Here is a 23,831-nt window from a genome sequence, read left to right on the forward strand (position 1 = left end):
GTGTGCACAAGGAATGGATGACTTCAAACACTCCCAACACAAATAGCATATAGATTACCAAACAATCACTCAAGGATTAGCCAAGATCACATCAAGCACTCTCACACGCATATACAACATTTCACTTAATTAACACAAGTAAGAGGAGGAGAGGTTACTAGCATGAAACAATTTGCACTCTAGGATGTGCAAGAATAGAGTGAATGAATGAGCTTATGGGCTCATGGTGAGTGATACAAAGGCTCAATGGGCTGAGGGAGGCTTGAAATTACAAAGGGGAAGGCCTCTTTATATAGGAAAGAGAGTGATTAGGAGTGAGGTTAAGATACAAGTGTAATTTGTACAAATGAAGCTTGATTAGGGACATTCAACCAATGAAGAAGCTCCTTCCAAGTGATTTGTTGACCAATTAGCTCCATCATCACTTGTGTTGTCTTCACTCCTTCCTCCATAGCTTGAGTCCAAGAGCTTCCTTATTTTAAAATGTAAAGAATCTACATAAAATCAATACATATCTAGTAATAATAGAAAGGGGTTGAGTGAGAACTTATGAATTACAACAAGATTAAGCATGACTTGAGAGGTGATTAGAAGAGGAACTTTGATGGGTTTTTGAGCTTGAGAGAGAGGAGGAAGGAGAGGAGGGTGAGAAGACTAATGGCTGATTTAAAAGAAGGTCTCAATGTGGAAAAGGAAGGGTGTGTGTGTGTAAAGGTAGGGGGGTGGTCTCCACCACAGTTGAAAAAACTGTCGTCCATCATTTTGGCCATATCTCCTAGACCGTAGATGCAAAAATTATAAAAAAAATATGGCCAGAATCTTCAGCTCGTCAGTTACAACTTTGATGAAGACAACTTTTCTTGAATCGGAGTGGAAGTATTTTTTAAAAATTCAACAAAATCATGTGCCTGGTTTCTTCCTTTACCAAGTCTTCCACTTGGGTCCCATTTGTTTGAATCATCATATGGCTCCAAAGCCATGATGATATGAGCCACTCATGACCCTTGAATCATGGGTGCATGGCTCCACAACCACATCATGTCTTTTCTTTTCACATTTACATATTTTCCCTTCCCTTTACCACTAGGTTCTCCCTCTACCTTTCACCTCCGGTGAACTAGTCAAGAAAAAATCATTTTTTTAAAATTTTTCCAAGAGGTTGTTCTCACTCTTTCTTTTATTGTAAACCTCTAGAAGCAAGGAAAACCAACAAAATATGATAAACAAAAATTTGTGATAGGCTCGGATCACCAGGTTCTGGGAAATGGTATTATCTCTTAGAGTGCATTGATAGCTAGTGCTTTAGTTGAATTGTATACCATGGCCGGTTAATGGTATTTCAAATTGATTTACACTAACCATATAAGCCATTGAATCTGCTTAGCTATGCCTTGGACGATGTAAACACCAAATGTGATGCTTTTCCAACAACATATCAAGATCAAACATGACAATGCCTAAAAGGGACTGAGCGCCCAGTAGAATGTAGTGCCCAATGTGTCGACCGCCCATAAATTACCAAGGGACATGGCCGCCCAAGGAAGTTCGGCCGCCCACTATGGAAACAAAGGGCCACCCTAAATATTAAGGGTGGAAAACAAAAGGAAAGAAAGAGGGCCCATGGAGGCGCAGGCAACAAGGGCAATGAGTTGCACTGGAGGAGAAGCTTGTGCTGACTGCCCCTATGCCTAGACAACGATGACAATGAAACGTGAAATGTTCGGCTCGCCATGGCGCCCCAATTCGGTCTCATCATCGCAAGATTCTATGCAGGTCCATCTTGCCATGCCACATCACCAAGGGGTGCTGCCCATTAGCGATATCGCTAATGGGTTGGCTGTAATTAGAAAGAGCAGTTACTCATGCAAAAAGAGAGGCTTCCAAAGACGGCTTGTATAAAAAGGATAAGGAGGTTTCTCATTTTTTCTTCTTCTTTTTCTCTTCCGAGGCAAAGCCATACGCCTGGATAATCCCAAAACTCCTGAGCCGCTTGATTATAATCCTAAGATTCCATCATAATCCTAAGCTAAATTCCTAAGCCCACTTTAATCGATACTCCTAAGCGAGCTTTAATCATAAGCTAAACCTCCCTAGCCATTCGAATCTCATTCAAACCCTCCATCAACCATTGGAATCCGAAGCTCCCTAAGCCAAATTTGTCCTAAACTCCGTAACCAATTCTCATGCAACAAGCTCCCATAGCCATAGTCGAAGAGAAGATCATGCTCTCTCTCTTGACCTTGAAGCAACAGAGAAAGAACGAAGGAGAGAAAAATGATGAAGATAACCTTGGTTGTCCAGTTAAGGCAGATGAAATCGATGTAAGGAGCCTAAAACTCCCGAATTAACATTTAATTTAAGTAGTGTTTATTGTACGTTTTGGGTATTCAAGTTTCAGTGGTCCAAGCTGTCTATTTCAAGCTTTGTCTACATTGATTGTGCCTGCTGCATCTCTGTTCCTCACACCTCTCACAGCCAGAGGCCTCGTGCCTTCCTGGCTTACCTTTCGACCACAAATACCCCGATAGCGGGCCGATTGGATGAATCGGAGATAGCTCAGATCCCTCTGACGTATATAAAGGGGGAAAGGATGAAATTCTCCTTAATAGATTTTTTTTTTGGAAACTATGTGCTAAACTCAAATATGACTTTAAGAACAAACATGCCAATAGCAGCACATGTTAATAACTTTGATTGCAGGCCAAGGTTGCACCTTGAACCTTGTCTACGTTCCTCGACTCCAAACAAAGACCTTGTACTATCCTAGGCTCCAACATTGAACAAGTGGCACCCAATCATCCAACCTCACTAGGAGCACCATGTCAAGGCTGAACCACCAGTGCTTGATAGTCATATTGCAGTTGTCCTCCATCTATGGTAGCTTGGAAGGTGGCAGTGCATGCTGGCATCCTGAAGGCATGCAGCATTATGCAAGATGCTACTATGGGCAAAAAAATTCCGATGATATTATTAGTGAAGGTACTGTTGAGAAGAAACATGTTGCTTGGCCATGCCTTGGTGGACATCTCGTGGGGTGCATTATTCAGTACCCCCTATATAACGTGCGTTCATGGAATAATTAAAAAACACCTTTTTTGACATTTTTGAATGAATAGAATGATCCCTTATCTTAGTATTTTTTTTCAAAATGGAATATAAAACCCCTTGTTTTAATGCATCTCTATTAAATTGCCTAAAGTTTTTGCATTTTAAAACTCCTCTTGATAAACTCACATGGTACATTAACATGATTATTACATACTGCACCCCTCCCGGGGTCGACATGTATACCAAATGTAGTCTACATCAAAAAGCACAAAGAGTGTATGAGGAGATTCATGTCTAAGAGATCATATCTTGGAGTGTACTAGTTTTAAAATCTTCCCAATAGGTGCAAGGCAATGAGGCACTCGGTTGCTTTGGACATATGCAAAGTGAGGGGGTCTCTCCAAATGCAATCACCTCTCACCCCTTTTCACATGGTTGTGTAACTCTTCTAGTGTGCATGTGACAGAAGAGATGATGTTGAAGATTGTAGTAGACATGATTGACACAATGATGGAGAGTGTGAAAGATATAACAATCGGGCTTTTGAGGCTTAATTGAAAGAAGAGGAACCACAGAAGCAATGGTGATAGTAGTAGACATGATAGTAACTGTGAAAATGACAATCAACATGAGGGCTGACATCATAGAAGAAATGATAATGGAGATCATCATAGACATGATTGACATGATGATAGAGATTGGTGTAAACTTGATTGACATGATGATAGAGATCAAGGTATATGTGCATTTTCTTGGAATGCGTTCATTGCAAGTTATCAGCAATATGGCCGTGGAAAGGAAGCTTTTGACCATCTAAAACCTACAACCACAATAGGGGCCTTTTGAATGAACCAAGAATATATGTGTTGCTCTCACAAAGAGAGCTACACATCTTTAATAAATTTTAATCACTTTTATCCCTTGCACTCATATGGAGCACTGGAAATCCTCAAAACCTTTAAGTAACCTACATCGACTATCACTACATGCTTTCAAGAGTCACCTACATTGATGATCGCTCAATAAACTTGGACACGTTGAAGGGCAAGGATGGGTTGAAAGCTTTACAATAATTTTCATGACAAAAATCGCACATGAGATGAAGATGGAGTAAACATGATAGACATGAGGGAAGTATTGAAGGATGAGCAGATTATGATAGAGAGGCTCGATGCAGAGGGGATGTTAGCCACAAGTATGGTGATTGATGGACTCATAGAGAGCATGATGGGGTGATCAAAGGACTCATGTTGATGAAAAAAGTCCACATCAGCAAATCATAAAGGTCCGTTATCTTCATCCAAATCTCCATGTCTATATGTTTTCTTGGACTACACAACTAGCCTACACGTTAGGGTAGGTCTTTTGTTTCTTATAATTTTTGGGTGAGGCATAGTGCCTACTCTCCACCATATTGGTGTATTGCACTTTTGTATGACATACGCCATTTGATCTGTAGTTTGTGTCATTTCTAAACTGCATAACAAAAGAATTAACTCGTCCTATGGTTTTATGTAGCTTGACAACACAACGTTCTCTACTTGGGACACTCATTCAAGACACTTGCTCATTGTCAAGGTCAGTAGTCATATTTAATGTTTGCATTTCAATATATTAAAATCTACATCAGACACTCATCGATATACTTGCAAAATGTCCACATCAATAGTCTAATTTTTGCATTTCAATACACTAAATTCTACTATATGTAAACATATTGATTCTGGCTCACAACAACACATCCACACTATATTATATATCACTTTGTTGGCAAGGCCAATCAAGCAAGAGTAGTTTAAAACAAAGTTATAAACTATGTTGAGCGTGAAGCAACACAACAAAAACGTGTACGAGGGTTTTCTGGAAAGCTAAAAGAATTTGGGAATCTCCTCAAAATGTATGTAATGGTATCTTGGAAATTTTATAGAACTTGTACAATAAGTCCAACATAGAGGTCAATGCTTAGAGATTCTTCTTATACTAAGGTTTGTTGGGAAATAATATTTTAACATTTACAAAATTGAGTTAGCCTACTTTGAGAAATTAGATTTCTTTTAACTAGTCTTGTATCTGAGCCACAAGATGAAGTTTCCATGAAACTAATTCTTGAGTATCATTCTGACGTGTAATTAAAAAGTCTTTGAGAGTCATCCTTGCCCTCAAAGTCCAAAATTGAACGGTTAATTTTTTTTTAGTTTATAATCTATTTCTCAACTTAGATGATACTTGCCAACTCAAGAATTATTATGCTTGTTTAATGGTAAGAGACAATATTAAAAAAGGTCTCTTTACAAGAGAACACTTTCCTTGAAGGAGTTTAATGCTAAAAAAAATTAAAGTCATTTAATGCCACAAAAATGGCTTTTCACTCTCTATAAGACTAGTGTATTGAGCATTGATGAGCTTATTTTTTTGACAATAGTACATTAAATAATAAAAAAATAGGAATACAAAAAGAAAGGACTCCCTAGTTAGGAGAGAGATAATCCATTTTCAAGGACAATAAAGCCAACAGAAGGCCTCTTAGACCAACGTGTAGATGCAAGTAATGCCATATGACACATTGGATTAAGAACTTCAAGACACATTACAAATATGACATTCTTGTGAGATATAGCACGAAATGATTATACTAGTATGTGTATGGACTATAATTAAAGCATCCCAAAGTTAAGATTCCTCTTACAGTTCTTTATTGATTCAAAACATTAATAATTTCCCTCACTAAACATTTTTTCAATCAAGGAAGGAGTATGTCCAATTTTTGAACGTTTGAACTAACCTTATTTCCAGAGGATACTAGGTATGGGTAGTAGGTTGGGATCTACTTGTACTTGAGGTTGAGGTTGTGTGGGTAACATTATATCTATAATCCTAATCCACCTAGGTTCTCGCTCAAGCCCTCTTTGGGTTTTGTCTACCAAATTACTTTAATGCTTGACTCGCTCAATCTCCTCTACAAGGTTTGGGCAAGTCCCAATTTTCTTCGTGGTTTCCTTGGGTTTTGGTCCTTTTGGATTCTTTTGGAGATTATCACCCAGTTTGGCTAACCTTGAATACATTTGTTGCATCATTGATGGTGTGGAAGTGGTTTCCTCATGTCTTTCTCTAATTGTGTCTTTGCTTATCATGGTGATTTTCAATGGTTTTCTTCCTTATGGTGGTAGTTTTAGTCTCCATGGTTTCTATTGAATCCGAATCATCTTTAGGATTGTTCATATACATAGGGTCATCTTCGGTCCCTATGTTGGTCTTTGAACTGGGGTTTTGAATTTGTAGCTTTTAGTGATCTTTTCCTTTGTGTTTTATTCTTTCTCGCTTGGCCAATTAAGCAGCATCTCTCTCTTTGAGGATGTAAATTTGGGTTTGGAGCATTGATCATGTGAGTTCATTCATTGTTACTACAAGTGTAGTTTGTGGTTTCCCATCATCAGTAATCTCGATCAAAATCAATGGTGTAATATTTGGTGCATTTGGATTATTAGGACATTGGGCAATCAAATGATCTATGCCATTGTTAGACGGTTCCAACAAGGATTTTAGTTTATTTCACAATTTATTTCACCACTCTTGTAATTATAGTTGTAATTCCAATTGATAATAATGACATCTCTTCCAAAACATGTATCTATCATTGGTTTGTAATTTTGAAGCCAAAAATGTAATTTTTGATGATATTGCAACATATCTAGCTGTTGTATCATAAAACCTAGAGTCAGGTTATAAAAGGCAACATTGTAAGATTTTTGGATCGACCATTATTATGAATGAATGAGTGGATAAGGTTTTCTCTGTACGTTGTGTGTCTTCTCTTCTCTATTGTTGATTTCAATCTCTTGCACTACACCGCACGGTTGTCACATCAAAATTTTGAAGACACCATTGTGTTTGTGTCTTCAAGCTCTACGTACGAATAGCTATATTAGAAGTGTCGCACAAAAACCGGGTATTGAGTTCTACGACCTTCCACGTGATATTTCCCTCTAACCAAATGTCCTTTTGAGATTCCATCAATTGCACTAGATTCCAAGTGTTGGAATTAGGGTTGCAAGAAAACACACACAGCTTGGAGAAGACGAAGGAAGCCGAAGGAGCACAACAGAGAGTTTATTACTTAGTGTGCAATGGAAAGATAAGATAGCCCTAGAGTGATGGGAGTATATATAATGCATGGGGGAAAAAACCTCTTAGTGAGGAAAAAAAAAGGCCCTAGAAATCCTAAGTGTGTTCACACACATCACTACCACATGTCTATGGTAATAAATTCCCCCTGGGAGTGGTGCAATGAACAAGAGCCCGCACATAGAGTATAGGGAAGTGCCATGCCCTGTGAGGACATGATCAGCCCACAAAGGGGAGTAAGCTCAAAGCTTTGTGGAAAGCTTCAAACTTCTCACAAGACAATGCCTTTGTGAAAAGATCTACAAGGTTGTCCTATGTTGGCACGTAATCCAAGCTGATCCCTCCTGTGTTTCCATATACATGTGGTAGTGTTGTGTGTGAACACACTGGGGCATTTTTTCCCTCTTTAGGAGGTTTTTTCCCCTATGCATCTTATATATGCCCATCACTCTAGGGCTATCTATCTTTCCATTGCACACTAAGTAACACACTCTCTATTGTGTGCCTTGATCTTCCTTCATCTTCTCCAAGCTATGTGCGTTTGCTTGCAACCCTAATTCCAACAATTGGTATCAAAGCAGGTTGCATCGTCCTGGGCTTAGTCTCCAGCAACTCTAGCACACGCCTACTCATTTTCTCCAATTTTAGTGAGCTTTGGCAAGCTTTTACAGGTCGACAAAATTTTGGGTGAGATGGTAGAGCTCAGTCTGCTCAGATTTTTGACTCAGACTCATTTTGGCCTCCGTTTTCACTACAGACAGTATTGCACAGGCTATTTCATCATTTTGTGCAAAACTTCTATTAGTGTTGTATTCTGCATAACAGGTGCCTTACAATCCTCTACCATTTGTGCTTTATGGAATATGTCGTTCCCGCTTTATTTCTCCTCTTTGCGGGCAGTTTTCACATCAGGTGCATCATTTACCATGGCTGACAACAACACAGATGTGTTCAAGATGTTTGCTACTAAGGACAGATTGGATGGGGGCAATTACCCTACGTGGACTTACATGATGTAACATGTTCTTTTGTGAAAGGGAATCTAGAATATTGTGTTGGGCATTGATGTACATCCTAAATCTGAGGATGTAGGCGATGTTGGGGATGTTGCAGGTCTTGCTACAAGAATTGCTACTATCAGAGTTGTTTTGCCTACGGCAAAACAATCTCGTTGGGATGTAAAGGATGCGCATGGTCATGCATTGATTGCGTTGTCTTTGAAGCGCACCATTGTTCCTCACATTCGTTCAACAAAATTTGCAAAACAGGCTTGGAATATTTTGGCTGGTTTTTATGCAAGTGGCAATGAGGCTAAAATTGCTCTACTGCATAAAGAGTTGGAGTCAAATATTATGCATGAGGAAGATGATATGGACACTTTCCTTGCTAGTGTCAAGGATATCAATGAGCAACTTATTTCTGCATGTGAAGTCATTTCAGATAGTTCCCTTGTGCAGACTGTTCTTGATGCCTTACCAGATTTTTACCAAACTTTTGCTAGTACTTGGAGACTTATGACCCAAGGAAATCCTGAAGTTGTCAAGTTTGATGCATTATGAACATTTCTGTTGCAAGAGTCACTTTCCATAAAAAACAGGACTAGGCGGCGTGCAATTGAACGGGCTTTTATTGCTTCTTAAAGAAAGGGTGGTAACGTAATGCAGCCACTTCTTATGGTTTTGCTGCGAGTGACAAAAATTTTGTTCCTAATGCTTCTGCTAGCAGCAATTTGTCTAGAAATTCTGGTGATAACGGCAGAAAGAAGATGCGTTGCCATTATTGTAAAGCTAATGATCACTTGATCAAGGAGTATCCTAAGTTGAAGGTCAAAGAGGCTAAGAAGAAAGAGGGTGGTTCCACCGCAAATGCTGGTTCCACTACAGATGCATCCATTATTGAGTCTTCTCTGAAAGGAGACTATGATGCTGATGTTGATACAGAATGGTATTTAGTGCAAAGTGCACTTACAATCCTACTTGTCATGATGCATGCATGTCAGTTGCTGCAGATTCACATGTGTGGTATTTTGATAGTGGTGCTACAAAGCACATTACCTCACATCATGAATTGTTCACCTCTCTCAAGTCTGTCCCTCATGGGATCTAGTCACTTGTGCCAACAATGCCTCTTATCCGGTTCAGGGAGTTGGAAAGATTGTGCCTACTGCTACAAATGGCAGTTCTTTTACACTTGTTGATGCACTTTATGTACCTGGGATCAAGAAGAATCTTTTGTGTGTATCTGCACTTGCTATAGTTGGACTTAGTCAAATTTGTGAATGACAGATGTACAATTCATGATCTTAGTTTTAATGATAAAATTGTTGTATCTAGGCTTTTATGTCGTAGGGTGTATAAGCTCACTTTGTATGACAAGTATGGACAAAATTTTACAAATGCAATTGCATATTCAAGGGCTATTTCAGATGCAAAACTTTGGCATGCACGTTCTGGTCATCTGAATTTTGCTAGTTTGGTGCGTTTGCAGATATCCAATATGGTTTCTTCTTTGCCGCCTCTTGAAGAACCTGTCAAACATGTTTGTGAAGGCTGTATTTTGGGTAAGATGCAGCGTTCGAAGTTTCCAAAGGATGGTTTAGTTAGGGCCACATGCAGGTTGCAGTTTGTGCGTAGTGATGCTTGTGGGCCCATGCAAACTCCATCGTTGTGCAATTACCTTTACTTCGTGACTTTCATTGATGATTACTCCAAGCATGCATGGGTATTTCCGCTTAAAGTGAAGCTCAAAGTTTTCATGTGCTTCAAACAATTTCAGTTGGCTATGGATGAAAATGTATCGAAATGTACTATGGGCACCCTCGGTTCCGATCAAGGGGGGGAGTATATGTCTCATGAATTTAATGCATTTCTGGCTAGTCATGGGATAAAACACCAACGTATAGTGCCTTATACACCTCAGCAAAATGGTGTTGCTAAGAGGAAAAACAAGTCACTTACAAAAATGGCACAATGTATGGTCAAAAGTCAAGCTTTGCCACATTCTTTTTGGCTTGAGTCCATCATGTGTGCCACTTATGTACTAAACATGTGTTCTACAAAAGCTTTGCAGCCTATTACTCTATATGAAGCATGGCATGATAGAAAGACTTCTATTGAGCACATGCATGGTTTCGGTTGTTTGGCATATGATTTGGTGCGACAAACACAACGCAATTGGTTAATAAGGCACTCAAATGTTCTTTTGTTGGTTATAGCACTGAAAGCAAAGGTTACAGGTTGTATCATCTACAAACAAAGTGTATTCTGGTTTCACAGGATGCAGTGTTTGTGGAAGATTCTGTTCAACCCTTGTTGTCATGTATTGGAGACAGTAATGTAAGCTCACATGAATTTTATGACACTTTGTTGCCTCTTTTCAGTGGTGGAAGTTCAGATGTAGATTCCAATGAGGCAAATATATAGCCTATGGAGGTTTCAAAAAATGCTACAGATCAGTCTATTACATATGCAAATGTACATGATGTACTTGATGAGGAAAGGGCTCAAAATGAGCAGGCTAGAGGTATTCCAAAATGTCTGGTGTATACATTGCGTGACAGTAAATTGGATGCACCTTTGTCTAGTCGTACTCATTCAGGATATCGCCATGCATCTTATGCAGCAGATTCTTATGCTTTGGATGTCTCTAGCTTACATGATGGTGAAGAACCTCTATCTTTTGATGAAGCATAGAATTTAAAAAATTGGATGGCTGCCATGGAGTCACAATATGATGCACTTATAGAAAATGACACATGGACTTTATGTGATTTGCCTCCTGGAAAAAAGGCCATTGGTACGAAGTGGGTTACAAGTTGAAACGCAAGCCGGATGGTGAGATCAATCGCCATAAGGCTCGACTTGTTGCAAAGGGTTATGCACAGCAAAAAGGCATAGATTATGAAGAGACTTTTGCTCCCACTTGTCGTATGAATACTGTGTGTTTTCTATGTGCATTGGCATCTCATTTTGGTTGGGATGTACATCAATCAGACATTGTTACTGATTTCTTGAATGGTGACATATTTGAGGAAGTTTATGTAACGCAGCCTCACGGTTTTTTCAAGAAAGGACAAGAGGACAAAGTGTGCAGATGTAAGAAGGCTTTGTATGGGTTGAATAAATCTCCTCGTGCTTGGTATGAGAAAGCTGACTCATTTGGTCAAACAAGGCTTTTGTAACAGTCCAACAAAACTCACATTATATGTAAAGCATGAGGGTGATGTGCTTCTCGTTGTGGTTCTTTATGTTGATGATTTGTTGATCACTGGACCAAATGAGAGACATATTGCTGAATTTAAGGCTGATTTGAATGCTACTTTCAAGATGAAAGATTTGGGCTATTGCATCATTGCTTGGGTATACAGTTTAAGTAGTGTGATGGTGGTATTGCCTTGTGTCGAAAAAGATTCATAGAGACATTACTATGTAAATTTGGACTTGAGGATTGCAAACCTACTGCCACTCCCATGGAAACAGGTTTGAAGTTGAGTCTACATGCTGCTGGTGATCCTATTGATGTCACTCTTTACCAAACTGCTGTTGGCTGCCTCATTTATGTATGGAACACGAGGACGGATATTCAGTTTGGAGTCTCATAGGTTAGTAGATTTAATCATAGCCCAGGGTCGAAGTATTGGCAGGCTGTCAAGAGGATTTTTTGCTACCATAGTGGAACTTTACATCTTGGCTTGTTTTATCCCGGGGGGAATCATTACCGCCAGACTTACATGCTTTTTTAGACTTGGATTGGGCTGGTTGTTTTGCCAAGAGAGTGTCCATAAGTGGTTTTTGTTTCATGCTTGGCAGTTTGTGTATATCATGGTTGAGAAAGAAGCAACCTACTGTGGGCACTTCTAGTTGTGAGGCTGAGTACAGGGCAGTCTTCACAGCTACAGTTGAGTGTGTATGGCTCAGACGCCTTATGGCTGATTTGGGTGTTGGATAGGATACTGCCAACACTATCTACATTGACAGTCAGAGCGCATTGGCAGTTGCAAGGAACCCAATTTTTCATGCTCGCACAAAGCACATTTAGGTGCATTACCTCTATGTCAGGGAGAGGCGCTCAGTAGGAGAGATCACCTTGGCTTATGTACCAACACAGGACAACCTTGAAGATCTTTTCACAAAGGCATTGTCTCGTGAGAAGCTTGAAGCTTTTGGCAAAGCTTTGGGCTTACTCCCCTTTGTGGACTAATCATGTCCTCAGGGCATGGCACTTGCCTTTACTCATGTGCCAGCTCTTGTTCACCGCATCACTCCAGGGGGGATTTTTAACCATATACATGTGGTAGTGATGTGTGTGAACCCATCAGGACCGTCGGGGTATTTTTCTCCCTCTTTAGGAAATTTTTTCCCCTATGCATTGCATATATGCCCATCACTCTAGGTCTATCTATCTTTCCATTACACACTAAGTAACCTGTGGAGAGCCTCTCCCTGGTATAGTGCAAGCAAGGAAAACTATGTTCCTTGCAACTTCGAATGCACTCTGACAGTCAGTGTAGATACTGTTTGAAGTGTCTTGTCAAGCACCCAAATCATCCATAAGGCATCTGAGCCATACACACTCACCGATAGCTATGAACACTGCTAGAAGCGGCCACAATAGGTTTCTTCTTGCTCAACCATGATATGCATGAACTATCAAGCATGAAATAAAAACCACTTGTGGACACTCATGTGTCAAAACAACCAGCCCAATTTGGGTGCAAAAAAGCATGTAAATCTATTGACAATGATCCCCCGTTGGAATGAAACAATCCAAGAAATAGAGTACCAGTCAAGTAGCAAAAAATACTCTTGAAAACCTGCAAATGATTAGAACCTGGGTGATGCATAAACCTGCTCACTTGTGAGACTACAAACTGAATATACAGCCTTGTGTTGCATACATAAATGATGCATTGGTAAAGAGTGTCATCGGCAAAATCACCAGCATCGTGAAGAATCATTTTTAAGTATGTTTCCATGGGAGTGGAAATAGGTTTGGAATCTTGAAGTCCAAACTTACATAGCAATGTCTCTTTATAACTTGTCTGACACAACGCAAAACCACCATCACACTGCTTAAACTAAATACCTAAGTTATGAATCAACAACCCCAAATCTTTTATCTTGAAAGTAGCATTCAAATCAGTCTTAAATTAAACTATATCTCTCTCATTGGGTCTAGTGATAACAAATCATCCACATAGAGAACAATCATGAGAAGTACATCACCCTCCCTCTTTACATACAATGTGATTTTTGTTGGACTATTACAAAAGCCTCGTTTGATCAAATGAGTGTTAGCCTTCTCATACAAAGCTTTCTTACATTTGCACACTTTATCCTCTTTTCCTTTCTTGACAAGACTGTGGCGCTGTGTTACTTAAACTTCCTAAAAGAAAAAGTCTCTTCATAATCTATGCCTTTTTGCTGTGCATATCCCTCTACAACAAGTTGACCTTTATAATGCGATCAATCTCACCATGGGGCTTGCATTTCAACTTCTAAACTCGCTTCATACCAATGGCCTTTTTACCAGGAGCCAAATCACATAAAGTCCATGTGTCACTTTCTATAAGTGCATCATATTCTGATTGCATGGTAGCCATCCAATTTTCTCAATTTTGTGCTTCATCAAAGGATAGAGGTTCCTGAACATGACATAAGCTAGACACAACCAGAGAATAAAAATATCACGCATAAGATGCAGGGCGAGAACCTGAAGGAGTACAACTAGAAAAAGGTGCATCCAACTTACTGTCATGCAAAGTATGCACCAGCCATTTTGGCATACCTCTAGCCTACTCATTCTTAGCCCTTTCCTCATCAAGTACATCGTGCACATTTGCATCAATAATAGGATGATTTGTAAAATTTTCAAAACCCCCCAGAGGCTCTACATTTGCCTCATTGGAATTTACATTGGAGCTTCCACCACTAAAAAGAGGTAACAAAGTGTCATAAATGTTGTGGGAGCTTACATTATTGTCTCTAGTACATGACAACAAGGGTTGAATAGAATCTTCCACAAACACAAAATCTTCTTAGACCAAGGTACACTTTGTTTGTAGATGATACAACCTGTAACCTTTACTTTCAACACTACAACCAACAAAAATACATTTGACGGCTTTATCATCCAATCTCCTACGCTGCATTTGTGGCACCAAAGCATATTCCAAACAACCAAAAACACGCATGTTCTCAATACAAGGCTTTATATCATACCATGATTCATATGGAGTCATAAACTGCAAGGTTTTTGTAGGACAACTATAAGTACATAAGTGGCACACATGATAGCCTCAAGCAAAAAAAAAAAAAGAGGCAAAGCTTGACTTTTGACAATACATTGTGCCATTTTTGTAACTGACATGTTTGTCCTCTCCGAGCAACACCATTTTGCTGAGGTGTATACGACACTGTATATTGGTGTTTTATCCCATGACTAGTTAGAATTGCATTAAATTCATGATACATATACTCCCGCCCTCGATCAGAACGGAGGGTGTCCATAGTACATTTTGTGACATTTTCAGCCATAGTAAAAAACTTCTTGAAGCACATAAACACTTTGGACTTCTCTTTAAGTAGATACACCTACGCATGCTTGGAGTAATTTTGCATGGTCCCTCAAACATCACTATGCACAAGCTGCAACCTGCATGTGGCCCAAACTAATAAAAACTTTGAACACTACGTCTTACCCAAAGTACAGCCTTCACAAACATGTTTGAAATGTGCTTCAAGAGGTGGCAAAGAAGCAACAATATCAATTTTTTTCAAATGCAAAAAATATGCAAAATTCACATGCCCAAAATGTGCGTGCCAAAGTTTCTCATCTGAAATAGCCATTGAATCTAGGACTGCATTTACAAAAATATTCCCACACTTGTCATACAAAGTGAGTTTATACATCCCACAACATAAAATTTTTGATGCAACAATCTATCACCAAAATTGAGATCATGAACTATACATTTGTCATCCACAAATTTCACAACAAGACCAAGTCTAGAAAGTGTAACTATGGACAGGAAATTCTTCTTAATCCCAGGTACATACAATGAATCAACAAGTGTGAAAGAATTTCCATTTGCAATAGTAAGCACAATATCTACAACTTGAACCAGATAAGAGGCATTGTTGGCACAAGTGACTGAATTCCCATGAGTGACATCCTCGAGAGAGGTAAACAAGTCACGATGAGAGGTAATGTGCTTTGTAGCACCATTGCCAAAGTATCACACATGAGCATCTGTAGAAACTAACAAGCATGCATCATGAAAAGAAGGATCATAAGTGCACTCCGCACTAAAATCACATTCCACATCAACATCAATATCACAGTATCCTTTCATAGAAGACTCAACAAGAGCTGCATTTGTAGTGGAGCCAGCCTCTTTCTTCTAATCCTCTTTGGCCTTCAACTTAGCACATATCTTGATCAAGTGATCATTATATTTACATTAATGGCAATGCATCTTCTTTCTGTCCTTATGACCAAAATTTCAAGACAGATTTCTTCCAATAGAAGCATTAGGAAAAGGTGATTTACCACTCGCAGAAGAACCATGACAAGTGGCTACATTTCTATTACCACCTTTTCTTTGAGCAGCAATAAAGGCCTATTTAATTGCATGCTGTCTAATCATGTTTTTCTTGGAAAATGACTCTTGCAATAGCAATGTGCATAATGCATCAAACTTGACAACTTTTGGATTTCCTTGGGTCATGAGTCTCCAAGTACTAGCAAAAGTCTGGTAAGAATCTGGAAAATCATCAAGAACAATCTGCACAAGGGAACTATAAGAAATGACTTTGTCTATAAAAAAAAGTTTCTCATTTATCTCCTTGAAACCATCAAGGAAAGTGTCCATTTCATCTTCCTCATGCATAATCTTAGACTCCATCTCTTTTCGTAGTAATCCAATTTTTGCCTCATTGCAACATACATAAAGACCAGCTAGAATATCCCAAGCCCATTTTGTAGATTTTGTTGAATGAATGTGAGCAGTAATAGTGCGCTTCACAAAAAATGCAATCAATGCATGACCCTTTGCATCTTTTAAATCCCAACAAGCTTGCTCAATTGTAGGCAAAACAATTGAGCAACAATAATTCTGCCACCAAAACCTACAACAACCTCAACATTGCCTACATCCTCAGTTGTAGGCAAAACAACTGGCAACAGTAATTTTGCCACCAAAACCTACAACATTCTCAACATTGCCTACGTCCTCAGAACCACGACATACATAGATGCCTTGCACAATGTTCCAAAATCCATTTGACACAAGGATATGCTGCATCATGTAAGCCCACATAGGGTAATTGTCCCATCCACCAATCTGTCCTAAGCAGCAAACATCTTGAAAACATCTATGTTGTTGTCAGCCATGGCAAATATTGCACTTGATGTGAAAACTACCCGAAAAGAGGAGAAATGAGGCAAGAACGTCAATGCATGATATACAACACAAACCATTGAAGTGTTTAAATACATGTTATGCAACATCCTACACTAGCAAAAAATTTGCACAAAATGACAAAAGAGATTGTGTAGTACAGCCTATAGTGGAAATGGAGGGCAAAACCAGAACAAATAAGAAATATGAGTAGACCAAGCTCCATGAGCTCATCCAAAGAATTTGTTGACCTATTGAAACTTGCCAAAGCTCACAAAAATCAAAGAAAGTGAGTAGGCATTTGTTGGAGCTGCTAGCGACTAAGCTCGGGAGGACACGACCTACTCTTATACCTATTGTTGGAATTAGGGTTACAGGAAAACACACACAACTTGGAGAAGACAAAGGAAGCTCACAGAGAGTGTATTACTTAGTGTGCAATGGAAAGATAAGATAGCCCTAGAGTGATGGGTGTATATACAATGCACGAGAAAAAAAACTCCTAGTGAGGGAAAAAAATTCCTTGGTGGTCCTAGATGTGTACACACACATCACTACCACATGTCATGGTAACACTAGACACTTAGGAGAATCTAGTATGCACATCTAAAATTTGAAAAGTCAACCTCTAACTGGGTGCTTGGAGAAAATTGCATTTCCCCCCCATGTAATAATGCAAGTGTGATAGCTTAGTTTCATTTATATAGTCTTAGGGATCCCCCTATTAAGTATGGAGTCAGTCAGAATTTATTTTCTTGAGGATTTTCATGTGGTTAGGTGAGAGGATTGAAGGATAGAATCAAAGATTTTGGTAGATATAACACACATCATCAAGTGTCAAAGCGGAGTGTGCTATGTTCATAGAAGAGATTGAAAACATCTTGGTATGGCTCCATGCCCCAGTCGAGTCAGTAAACCTCTAGGCTAGATAGATTAGGAAAGGAGATCAAGGTTTTTGTGGCCTGTGTTTTGTGTGATTGTGGTGATAATCTTGCTGCAAAAGTGTTAGACAATTAGGACAAATGTTTTAGATAGGTTTGTAGCTTAGTACAAGACTTCATTGACAAATGGAGTGGTAAAGCCCACACTAGGCAAGAAAAATGCAAGAAAACAGAGTTTTTTTAGAGTTTAGTTAGGGAGTTATTTGTCAAGCATTGCGAATTTATATTCAGTTGATTTCTTTTTTTTCAGGAGTAGGGTAAGTATACAAATTTGACAAGTGCTTTGAGCATCCAATTGGATTTGCATGTCACTGAGAGGATCTGTTACAAAAGCATTGTAAGCCCAAAGAGAAATAGTGCACCCATAAAAGCAGGTGATTTTGAGCATGATGTGCATGAACAAGAGTGTGTGAATGCTCAACCCTAACAAAAATTCTCAAAATGCCTTTAATGAGTGTCTGTGAGAGAAAATTGCAATATTCCTCAATTTCCTCCTACAAGTGAAGTTGCGATAAGTTTTTGCATAATACCTCACTAGTGTCTTTGAATAATGTGTTTAAGTAGATGTGTGAATTTGGGGTGCAAGTTGACCAATGGAACGTGAGAAAGAGCCAGATAAGAGGTTTTCAAGAAGGCTAATTACTTGCTGATACCTCCTTACAAGACCAAAATAAGATACAGGCTGATAGTAGAGACTAAAAGAGGGATTCACAGACCTTGGACCTGGGAAAAGGGATGAAAGTGCTTTTTGGGAGGTTTTTTAAGGGAAAGAAATGTGATTTTCTCTCTCATTTCAGACTTGAAGCTTAGAAATATGCAAGGTTGAGTTCAAAAAATCTCCTTGACTTGAGAGGTCTATTCACCAAGTCCAAAAGGTATTGGGGCATTATATGTGAGTATACAGACATAATTATATCCTTAGTCCATGAAAAGTATTGAAATTGAGCTTGTGGTTACTTCCATTACTTAATTGAGGTAAATTTGGCACTTGTACTGTTGAAGAAGGGTAGAACACTTTAGAATTGGACAAAGTTGCAAAAATGATGAAAAGAAAAAATTAGAAAAAAAATCATGATTTTTTCTTGACCTATGCCACAAAAAGACTTTTTTGAGTAAGTTTGATACCAGGAGTTTTTCTTAATGTGGAAATCACATTCATTGGGTTGAAAGTGCAATTTACTGCAATTTGATAATTTTTTCACACAAGGTGGGAGAAAATCATAATTTTCTCTTCAGATCCTAGCAATCTCAAGTTTGAAGAGCCAGTATTTGTACTATGAAGTACTCAAGGTAAGGAGGACACTCATATATTCAAATCTCGAGTTACTCGTTTATGTACGAGATTAAATCAATTTCCATCTTGAAAGTAGACTAAACGAAGTTCAAAAGACCCCTAAGACCATCAAAAAAGTCAAGACTTTGAATTTCTTGCAATAGTACGTTGTTTGGATTGGGTGGTAAGTCTTTGAGATAGTTGGAAGGAGAAAATACCTCAAGGGATCTTAGACAAGAGAAAATTGCGACTTTATCTCACAAAGTGTTACGATTAAAGTTGTTTGAAATTTTTTGGTTCCATCCTCTAAAGTCAGACCTGTAGAGCATTACTAGGTTTGGAGATTATTGAAGTTGTGCATGAAGTCTGGTAATTGGTGTCGTGATGCTGTGTGTCGAAACGGGGAAACTTAGAGAAGATATCGATTCTTGTGTGTTATCAACTTCCAGACAATTTGTTGGGAGTTGTTATTGGACTACTGTGGATGATATGTATGCCATATGATGAGGAATCATACCAATTATGGTGTAATTTAGAGGAAAATAAGTGCTTAAAGTAGGATCTTGTCCAAAACATCATCATCACAGTGCATTAATAGCTGATTATGGTGGTGGGATCATAGTCAGCACTATCGTGGTCAAGATATATGCCTAATGTGGTGATTGGTAGTGCTTATGGAGCTTGATAGCAATGTTTTCGTAGATATGTAAACCAAGCTCATAATTATGCCCAATGATGTCTTTAATAATTCCTTGCCAAATTTCTATGCTAAAGGTGATGCAGGGAATGTCAAGCATAGCTATGGAAAAGAATCTTTGGTGCTTTTAATTGCATGCAAAGGGAAGGAACTTCACCAAATGTTGTGCTTAGAACTGCTTTGATAGATAAGTAACGTTGAGGGGGGGGGGGGGGGGGGGGGGGGGGTGTTTGACAAGGAATCAAGATCATTTTCTCTCCCTCTCTCGCCTAAGTAAGGCAAGGACTCTCTCTCACTCCCTTGCCCTCAATTAAGAAGGGTTTTTTCTCGGCATTAATGAGAACATCAAGGACGACATGTCATAAAATATAATATCTAGCTTTACCAAATGATTTACTCATAATAAAATGATCATTTAATATGGGAAGATAAAAGGGGAACAAGAGTTAGGATATAGATATGTGCTTCTAGACCTATCTCAACAGAACACCAAAAGGAGAAATGGTTGCATCTCAATAGGGGTCCAAAAGGAGACGGTCTACCAAAGAGAAATGTGCAATAACTGCTTCTAGATTTACCTTAGCAAGGAACCAATAGGAGATATGGTTACATCTCAATAAGGGTCCAAAAGGAGGTAGTCTATCAAAGCAACATACTCTTGTATGTTTGCTTTCATTGTAGCTAGGCCAATAGAAATATGTTTCAATCCCTTTTAGGGTAGACTGAATCCCTCTATCCCTGCATAAGGAGGAGCATGAGATTCATACATTACTTTCTCATGTAGTGAGCTAGTAACGCATAGTCTATTGCCATAGAGAACTAACCATCTTGTAAAGTAAATGGTTCCTCTTTCTTCCATAGTGCAAGGGCTGAAATCATATCTCTAAAATTGGGACCAATAGCATACTCATCTATCATAAAAGATAGATCATTGTGAGTTGCTATGGAAACCGCATTCACTCTCGGTCATCTTGAGAGTGCATTGGCTACTTGATTATGCTTGCCAGCAATGTGAGCAATATGAAAATGAAATTGCAAAAGAAAGTTTGCCCACCTCATTTTTTGTCAAAGAGCTTGTTCTACGTCATGAAGTACTTAAGACTTCGGTGATCCATTCGCAGAATGGAAGGAGTCCCCAATAAGTAGTGCTTCCATGAGTCTAAGGCATGTAGAACTGCAAGGAGTTTCTTTTTATATATGCCCAGAGCTTGCTCAGCAGGGTCAATCCTTCAACTTTTGTAGCCTATGGCGTGTCCTTCTTGGACCAAAATAGCTCCAAGGCAGTCACCACAAGCATCACATTGGACCTCAAATGGCTTTGAGAGATCCGGTAGTGTAAGCACAGGTTGAGAGATAAGCTTTTTGCAATCATTGTTCTCCTTGGCAGACCATGTATACCTAATGTTTTTCTTTGTTGGGTCATGTAATGGTCCTGCAATTTCCGAGAACTTTTCTATGAAGCATTTATAGTATGCACACATAGATATAAAGCTTCTTAGTTCATGAAGATTCCTTGGTTTAAGCCATCCTTTTATTACCTCTAACTTTGATGGATCCGTTTGGATGCCATCTTGAGAGATAATGTGACCTAAATACTGAATCTCTTGTAAGAAAAACTCACTTTTCTTTTGATTAACATAAAGTTTATTCTCTCTTAGAACTTGAAATATTACCTGGAGGTGTTGCTTGTGTTCATCTAATGAATTAGAGTAGATGATGATGTCATCAAAGAACACTCCAGTAAAGGTTCGGTGAGGCTTGAATAGCTTCTGCATCAAGTAGTTGAATGTGGCTGGTGCATTGGTCAAGCCAAAAGGCATGACAATGTATTCGTAAAGACAAAACGTAGTGTGAAATGCGGTCTTTACAATGTCTTGATCAACTATCTTTATTTGATGATAGCCACTTTTGAGGTCAATCCTAAAGTAGGTGGACCCTTGTAGCTGATCAAATAGTTCTTTTACCCATGGAATGGGAAACCTATTCTTGATAGTGATCCTATTTAGTGCTCTATAGTCGACACACATACGATATGTGCCATCTTTCTTTTGCACTAAAAGCACAGGAGAACAAAATGGAGATGAGCTAGGCCTAACCATGCCCTTCTCAACTAGCTCATGCACTTGCCGCATAATCTCCTCTTGTTGAGCTTAAGAAACTCTAGAAGGAGGTTTGTTAGGTGTTGAACTTCTTGGAAGAAGTTCAATTGCATGGTCGTCCTTGCCTCGTTTAGGAGGTAGCTCACAAGGGATGTCGTCAATAAAGACATCTTGAAACCCCTTGAGAAAATTGGATAACTCTAATTCCTTGTGAGTGTGTTTATTTTCTTTTGTTAAAACATTAGGTTCATTTTGAGAATCTTTAACAAAAATCATGTACACAGAAATAGAGCTCTTTATTGACTTATTGAAAGCTTGTGTATGTACAATGGGTATGGTTTTACCCATTTGCTTGGCATCTATGTACATATCTTTTTCCTTGAACCGAAAGTAGATTCTTCTTTCAGGGAATTTAACATTGGCAGCCATCTAATCAAACCATGGTGACCCTAGGATTAGATCCTCATTCTTGAGAGGAGAGATAAAGAAGTCCTCTTTGTCCACATAGCTTTGGACATGGATCCTCGATTTCCCGATTAAGGTAGTGACTGACGCTTCTTTCCCCTTGAAAGCACCGCCTGTGGGTAGGACATCTCCCATCTCGTAAGCTTGTATGCCTAGCTTGGTGGCCAACTTTATGGATATGAAATTGTGAGTAGAACCAGGGTCAAAGAGAATAAAAGCATCATGTTCTCTTACCTTTTCCCAAGCATGGGATAGAGGAGATCCTTTGTGGTGAGTTTCCTCCCTCTTGGATTTCAACCAAGGTAGCTCTAGGAGGCTCATGGAGGGTGTTCTTTTTGGAACAAGCGCGGTACGCATGCCCTTGCTTGCCGCACTTGAAACAGTGGTTATCCTTGTGATAACGCTCAAGCTCTGTCAGGACACCGGCAAGGCCGGACTAATAAGGCAGGGCCGGGCTAGGCGGTGTGGAACGGGGAGTCCATCTTGGGCAAAGGGCCAAGGGCATGCCTATATAAGGGTGGTTGGGTGGAGGACTCTCAGGCTCTAGTCACCCCTATCTTATGTTGGTATCAAAGCTAAGTCTATTTTGGGCAAGAGGGCGTGGAGCTTTTTTGCATGCTCCTCTCTTTGAGGGCGTGAAGAGCCGCCTGCTAAGAGGGACGACAAGGTCCCACTGTGTGAGAAGTGCCACTTCTTGCATCGGGAGGGAGGCGACCTTGACCTCTGACAAACGCTGCATGGCTTGGCCCGGCGGATGCACGTTGCCTTGGGGAGCGTTTTGCGTCACGGGGGCGATGCCCAAAACGCAACAGGCGGGGAGTTATCTCTCTCCCTCGCCCTTGCGGCCCTGCCGAGGTCGCCATAGCCTACTCAGGTGTTGATTTTCACATACGGGCCACCCAAAGGCTTTGGCCTTGGGCAATTCATTCAAAAAAACCTAAACATAGGGGGCGTGCCCACTCGGGCACACACCCCATACCCAAGATAGGGTATTCAAGGGGAAGGCAAGGCCGGAATCCGACATAAGCATAGGCCAGGGGCCATAAAATTTGAGGTAAACTGTCCGAAGGACAGAAATTGCAGAAGTTGATCGAAGTTCAAACTTGATAGAGTTGAAGTTTTGGAAGACTGTCTATCACAATTTTTTCCTCCGAAAGGATTCAGGCTTCAACGACGTTTCAAGTAGTACAAATTTTTGGCGACATCATTGAGCATAGTTGATTCAAATATAAAGAGCTTGGGGAGTTTCACATACGGCGGACTACCATTGATTTAGACATAGTTAGAATGGCTACCCAGTTTGGCGAGTGCTCCCAATATTAGGTATATTTTTTGAGTACTTCTTTCACCACACTCTGTAACCATGGATTCGGACATGAATATGACATTCGATTTTGAGCAAAGTACTCCGGATCCTACCAATGATGGCCCACGATCGGATCCTCTCAAGGAGAGTAACCGTGATGCTATGGCAGGAGAAGATACTTATGAATTGCTCGATATTCAAGAATTTCCTGCACTTCAGACACGCATGACCAGCATGGATGAAAATTATAAAGCTTGAAATGAAAATGTTACTAAACTTTCCACATTAGTAATTCAATTAATGCATCAACAGTTTAAGAGTCCTGCTGACACCCACATGCATGAGCACGTTGGTAAGGGCAAGGCCCAATTCATGATACGTTGCATACTCTCACTGCCAAAGAGGTGGATGACTTGTTAAAGAACTTTAAACCACCAGTCTTTAAGGGTGAATAAGGAGACCGCAATAAGGATACAATGA

Source organism: Adiantum capillus-veneris, chromosome 22, assembly GCF_014529385.1.
Source record: "Adiantum capillus-veneris isolate H3 chromosome 22, ASM1452938v2, whole genome shotgun sequence".
Lineage (NCBI taxonomy): Eukaryota > Viridiplantae > Streptophyta > Polypodiopsida > Polypodiales > Pteridaceae > Adiantum > Adiantum capillus-veneris.